The 7,411-nt window shown below is 39.2% G+C and overlaps 1 pseudogene; it reads left to right on the forward strand.

Moving 5' to 3' along the window:
- Positions 1 to 709: 709 nt before the first annotated feature.
- On the forward strand, positions 710 to 1,687 carry LOC121485214 (annotated as a pseudogene).
- The last annotated feature ends 5,724 nt before the right edge of the window (positions 1,688 to 7,411 follow it).

Here is a 7,411-nt window from a genome sequence, read left to right on the forward strand (position 1 = left end):
TCTGTGAGTTAAAAATTCCAGGGTAGCCCCGTACTTTCAAGAGTTTCCCTTCTTGGACCTCTACCAGATTGTCATTTTGAAGATCAGAGAAAAATCTCCTTAGGGTTCCTGCAGGGAGAAGAGAAAAGGCACAAGTTGGAAATACACGAAAGCGTGTAGTCACACTTATGGCCTGTTCTTAAGAGAAGCTGTTTTTGCCTGACACCTAACCTCTTGGGGTATTGTCAGATACTAACTGACCTGGAGGAAGGAAAATGCCCAACTCCAGCCCTGTCCAGCCATTCTGTCCCTATCAACAGGTGGGAGCAAAACCTGAGAGGCATTTGTGAAGTGTATAGCTCAGGGGCACAAGCTCACTGCAAGACTGAAATCTAGTGGTAGGACTCTAGAATGCTTCCACTCCCGCACCACAACATCGTGTCACTAAGGGCTTACTTACTGCAGTTAATTTCATCCAGTACTTCAAATCTGGATTTTTTAAATAAAGATTTTATTTATTTATTCATGAGAGACATTGAGAGAGAGAGACAGAGAAATAAGCAGAGGGAGAAAGAAGGAGGCTCCCTCCGGGGAGCCTGATGTGGTTCTCTATCTCAGGACCCTGGGATCACGCCTTGAGCTGAAGGCAAATGCTCTATCACTGAGCCACCCAGGTGTTCCTGGATTTTTTAAAGGATGGAAAGTTGAGGCTTCCCTCGAGTCAACGCCAGGATGAAGCCGATCCTGCTGCAGGGCCATGAACGATCCATTATGCAGATTAAGTACAACCGCGAGGGAGACCTCCTCTTCACGGTGGCCAAGGACCCTATTGTCAATATGTGGTACTCTGTGAATGGTGAGAGGCTGGGCACTTACATGGGCCATAGTGGAGCTGTGTGGTGTGTAGATGCTGACTGGGACACCAAACATGTCCTTAACTGGCTCAGCTGATAATAGCTGTCGTCTCTGGGACTGTGAAACAGGGAAGCAGCTGGCTCTACTCAAGACCAATTCAGCTGTCAGGACGTGTGGCTTTGATTTTGGGGGCAACATCATCATGTTCTCCACGGACAAACAGATGGGCTACCAGTGCTTTGTGAGCTTCTTTGACCTGCGGGATCCAAGCCAAATTGATAACAATGAGCCCTACATGAAGATCCCTTGCAACAACTCCAAGATCACTAGTGCTATTTGGGGACCCCTAGGGAGTGCATCATTGCGGGTCATGAAGGCAGAGAGCTCAACCAGTATAGCGCCAAGTCTGGATAAGTCTGGTGAATGTTAAGGAGCACTCCCAGCAGATCAATGATATCCGGTTATCCAGGGACATGACCATGTTTGTCACTGCTTCCAAGGACAACACAGCTAAGCTCTTTGACTCCAAAACTCTTGAAGACCAGAAGACTTTCTGGACAGAACATCTAGTCAACTCAGCTGCCCTCTCTCCCAACTATGACCATGTGGTGCTGGGTGGTGGTCAGGAAGCCATGGATGTAACCACCACCTCTACCAGGATTGGCAAGTTTGAAGCCAGATTCTTCCACTTGACCTTTGAAGAAGAGTTTGGAAGAGTCAAGGGTCACTTTGGACCCATCAACAGCGTTGCCTTCCATCCCAATGGCAAGAGCTATAACAGCGGTGGTGAAGGTGGTTATGTCCACATCCACTACTTTACCCACAGTACTTTGAATTTGAGTTTGAGGCTTAAGAAGCTTGGATCTCCATCGGGACCAGGGGAACTTTCTGGGCCAGGGCTCACAAAGTTTTGGACTCTAAGAAATAAATTAGTTTGGAAATAAAAAAAAAAAAGAAAGAAAGAAAGAAAGAAAATTGAATCATGTAAAATGCATAATTGACACCACAAATGGCAGGAAAAGAGTGACAAACAAAAATAGGAAAAAGAATAAGAGCGACAAATACAAAACAGTAACAAATATGTTAGATGTTAATTAGAAATTAATCCAATTATATAAATAACCACTTTAAATTGCAACAGTCTAAATATATTATTTTAAAAAGGAGATTGGGGATCCCTGGGTGGCTCAGCGGTTTAGTGCCTGCCTTTGGCCCTAGAGTCCTGGGATCGAGTCCCACAACAGGCTGCCTGCATGGAGCCTGCTTCTCCCTCTGCCTGTGTCTATGCCTCTCTCTCTCTGTGTGTGTGTGTGTGTGTGTGTGTCTCATGAATAAAAAAATAAAATCTTAGAAAAAAATAAAGTAAAAGAAGGAGATTATCAAAGAGGGTGAAAAAAACAAGATCTAACCATAAGAAATCTACTTTGAATATAAAAATACATATAGATTAAAAGTAAATGGGTGGAGAAAAATATACCATACTCATATGAATCAGTTAAGGAGCTATATTAATTTCAGACAGAGAAGACTTCAAGACGAAAGTATCAGGTACAAAGAGAGGTATTATGTAATACTAAAGGGGTCTATTCTTTAAGAAGACATAATTTTTAATGTGTATATACCTAACAACAAAACATCCAACTTTGTGAGACAAAAACTGATAAAAATGTAAGGAGAAAGAGATGAATTAATGATTATAGCTGGAGACTTCTACATCCCTTCACCATAAATGGATAGATCCAGCAGGCAGAAAATCAAAATATAGCTGAATTCCACAGCACCATCAACCAAATGTATTTAACAAACATCTATAGACCGCTTCATTTAACAGTAGAATATATATCTCAAGCTCATGTGGAATATACACCAAGACAGACCATGTTCTGGGCCCTAAAACACATGACAAATTTAAAACAACAGAAATCATAATGTTTGTTCTCAGACCACAGTGAAACTAAATGAGGAATCAGGAACAAATAAATAGCTAGAAAAATCCCCCAAATACTTGGGAGATTAAACAACACACTTCTAAATAATGCATAAGTCAAAAAAACCTCAAGATAACTTTTAAAATATTTTGAACAAAATGAAAATGAGAACAGATCAAAACTTGTGGGATGCAGCAAAAACAGAGCACAGGGGGAAATTTATAGCATTGGATGTGTAATTAGAAAAGAAGAAATATCTAAAATCAATCACCTGAGCTTCTACCTTAAGAAACTAGGAAAAGAAGATAAAATATAATCCAAAGTAAGCAGAAAAAAAGAAACAGTAAAAATCAGAGAAATTAAAAACAGAAAATTGGGACACCTGGGTGGCTTAGCAGTTGAGCGTCTGCTTTTGGCTCAGGGCATGATCCCAGGGTCCAGGATCCAGTCCCACATCAGGCTCCCTATAGGGAGCCTGCTTCTCCCTCTGCCTATGTCTCTGTCTCTTTCTCTCTGTGTCTCTCATGAATAAATAAATAAATCTTTTTTTTAATAAATAAATCTTTAAAAAAAATAAAAATAAAAACAGAAAATCAACAAAGTCAACAAAACCAAAATCTGATTCTTTGAAAACATAAAATTTAAAAGGTTCTAGTCAGATTAATGAGAGAGAGAGAGACTGAGAGAGAGAGAGAGAGAGAGGACAAACTATTGATATCAGAAATGGAGGACAGGATATCATCAATGCATATCCCACGGACATTAGAAGGATAGCAAAGGAATACTATGAGCAACTCTATGCCTACCCAGTTGAGAAGAATCTGGATGAAACAGGCCAATTCCTGGAAAGACAATCTTTGAAAACTCACACAAAGAGAAATAGATAATCTGAATAAGCCTATATTTACTTTTAAAATTGAATCAATAATTAATAACTCTCAAAACAGAAAACACCAGGCCCAGATGTGTTTACTGATTAACTCTATCATTTAAGGACGAAATTATACCAATTCTACACAATATCTTTTAGAAGATTAAAGCAGGAGGAATACTTCCTATCTCATTCTATGAGGCCAGCATTATACTAACATCACACTTAATGGTGAGAAACTAAAATCTTTCCTGCTATGGTTAGGAACAAGATAGGGGGTTTCCACTCAATACTCCCTTTCAACATTTACCAGAAATTCTAGCTAATGCAATGAGCCAAGAAAAGGAAATAAAATGAGTACAGATGGAAAAGGAGAAACTAAAACTGTCTTCGTTTTTGCAGATGACATGACTGTCTAATATGTGAAAAAAAATCAGAAAAATATCCAAAAACTTCTGAAACTAATAAGTGATCAGAGGAAGGTTGTCCACACCAATTAGAAAGGCCAGCCTCCAGAACACTGACAACATCAAATGCTGACTCCTGACAACAATGTAGAGCAACACAAAGTCTTGTTCATTGTTAGTTGGTGTGTGAAATGGTGCAGCTACTTTGGAAGATAGTTTGGTGATTTTATATAAAGTAAACATACTGTTAAAACAAATGAGTAAATGGACAAACAAAAAGCAGAATCCTATAAATACAGAAAACAAACTGATGGTTGCCAGAGGGAAGGGGGGTGTGCAGATGGACAGAATGTGTGAAGAGGAGTGGGAGATATAGGCTTCTAGTTATGGAATGAATGAAGTCCCAGGAATTAAAGGTAGAACATAGAAAATGCAGTCAATGATATTGTAATGATGTTGTATGGTGACAGATGGCAGCCACACTTGTGGTGAGCACAGCATAATCTATAGAGATGTTGAATCACACTATGTTATACACCTGTACTAATGTAATCTTGTGTGTCAACTACACTCAAATAAAAAAAATTAAAAAGCAAACAAGAAAAACTAAACATTTTCTTGCCATACAACCTAGCAATTGCTCTCCTTGGTATTTACCCAAAGAAGTTGAGAAGTCCATATAAAAAGCTGCATACACTTGTTACCAACCAAGGTATACTTCAATGCATAAATGGATGAATATCTGTGGTACATCCAGACACTGGAATACTATTCAGTGCTAAAATACAATGGGCTCTCAAGCCATGAAAATACATGGAAGAAACTTAAATGCATACTACTGAACCAAAGAAGCCAATCTGAAAGACTACACATTATATGATTTCTACTCTATGACATATTAGAATAGATAAAAGTATGGAGAAGGTAAAAAGGTCAATAGTTTTCCAGGGATTAGGGTCAAGAAAGGGATGAAAAGGCAGAGCAGAGAGGATTTGGGGGACAGGGAAACTAGACTACAGAGGTAGATATATATCATTATACATCTGTCCAAACTCATAGAATATAGGACACCAAGAATGAACCAATGACTGTCGACTTGAGCCATAATAATGTTTTGATGTAGGCTCATCAATTATAACAAATATGCCACTCTGATGTGGGAAGTTGATACTGTGCTTACATAGGGGCAGAAGAGATATGTGAACTCCCTATTTTCTGCTAAGTTTTGCTATGAACCTAAAACCACTCCAAAAAATAAAGTCTAATTTTAAAGGAGAAAAGAAAAGACTTCTATCAAGGCTATTTTGCACAGTGCTTGCCCTCCTCCTGCCGTGTAGCTGACAATAAAGAGCCAGAATCTCTTCCATGCCTTGGCAAAGTGTCATACTCCATTCTGAGTCTCGTATCCACTTCTGTCATTTTATCCTTTGTGCTTTTAATGTGGGGAGATATATCTGAAAGTTCCTTTAATGTGAAGCTTTTGGCTGACATCGTTTACTCTCGGACATCTTCATCCTTTTGTCCTGACCCCTTTCCACAGGTACTGATTGTGCCTTTACTAAGTAGCTTTGGTTGCATATTTACTCTCACTGTGCCTGCAGATTCAACATTCCCCGAGGCAGCTATTTCTGTAGCGGTTCCTTCATATTCTGTGAGAATTGCACTTCCAAAGAATCGCTTTCTGTTCCCTTGTGACACGTGTGCCTTTGTTGTCTCTCCCTCCCACTCAAGATTGTCCAGTTTTGTGATCTGTGATGTGGATGTTCAAGAGGAGGACAAAGAAGCAGCAGAATGACATGTTTGCTGTCTGGGTATCTGTGTGTGAACTGAATAACGTGCACGGGGACCAAGCACTGCCCGACCGTGAAGGAAGTGACTGCTGATCACAACACACATCTGTTATCTGTATGGTAATTTGAGATCTGAGGAATTAGCTATGAAGTTTGTACTTCATGTTCTTTCTCACCCTTAATATATGGTGGTAACTGAAATGTGAATTGTGTTGCTCTGGGACCGATATTATTTAACTAAATAGCGGTAACTGAAATTTGTGCAGAGGTGTGCAATGCAGAGCAAAAACTGCCTGTATAGTATGCATTTGGTAATATTTTATTGTAAGAAAAGAATAATATAGAGGAACGTAAGGTAGGATGAGAAATACTGTTCTTATTATTTATTTATTTATTTATTTATTTATTTATTTATTTTTTAAAATACTGTTCTTATTATGATAAAGTCTTTGCCTAAGCAGAACATGAAAGTGAGATATCAGAAAGAACCAGACAGTGGATTGGACTTCGTGTAACTTAAAAAATTCTACATGCCAAAAAGTAATCTAAACAGAGTTACATACAGAGACAGTGAAGCGCCGGGACACCTGCACCCCAGTGTTTATAGCAGCAATGTCCACAATAGCCAAACTGTGGAAGGGGCCTCGGTGTCCATCGAAAGATGAATGGTTAAAGAAGCTGTGGTCTATGTATACAATGGAATATTCCTCAGCCATTAGAAACGACAAATACCCACCATTTGCTTTGACGTGGATGGGACTGGAAGGTATTATGCTGAGTGAAGTAAGTCAATCGGAGAAGGACAAACATTATATGGTCTCATTCATTTGGGGAATATAAAAAATAGTGAAAGGGAATAAAGGGGAAAGGAGAGAAAATGAGTGAAAATATCAGTGAGGATGACAAACATGAGAGACTCCTAACTCTGAGAAACACACAAGGGGTAGTGGAAGGGGAGGTGGGCGTGACTGGGTGACAGGCACTGAGGGGGGCACTTGATGGGATGAGCACGGGGTGTTATGCTATATGTTGGCAAATTGAACTCTAATAAAAATAAATAAATAAATAAATAATAAATAAATAAATAATCAATAAGTAAAAAATAAAGTTACAAGACAAGTGACAAATTAGGAATTATAAACATCTGACCAAGAATTTGGCCAACCATTCCTTCTTCTACAACAGTGTAAGGATGGGAAATCTAAGGGATTTGAACCTCAGGAATCAGTAGTCGGGAGGTTAAACTCCATTTCTCACCATGGGAACTTCATGCTATGGAATGCAAAGCATCTTCCAATAGGAAAGGCAGTGTATCCTCAGTCTAATCCCGATCCTCTGCAATACACTTAGAGAAATGTTGAGTAACTTTGTGATAGATGAATCTGTTTTCTGTTCTATAAGAAAAGAACAATTAACAGAATGTCTGTTTCTCCTGGGGCAGAATTCCACTGTTGTCTCTGCACCACTGAGCTTTGCAAAATGTTGAAACACACAGTCTGTAGCAAATCACTCTTAAACAATCAAGAGGGAAAGAAATGGAAAGGCTAATGAACTTGCCAATTACCCTTGTAGCCCCAGCTT

Source organism: Vulpes lagopus, chromosome 2 (assembly GCF_018345385.1).
Source record: "Vulpes lagopus strain Blue_001 chromosome 2, ASM1834538v1, whole genome shotgun sequence".
In the NCBI taxonomy this organism is placed as follows: domain Eukaryota; kingdom Metazoa; phylum Chordata; class Mammalia; order Carnivora; family Canidae; genus Vulpes; species Vulpes lagopus.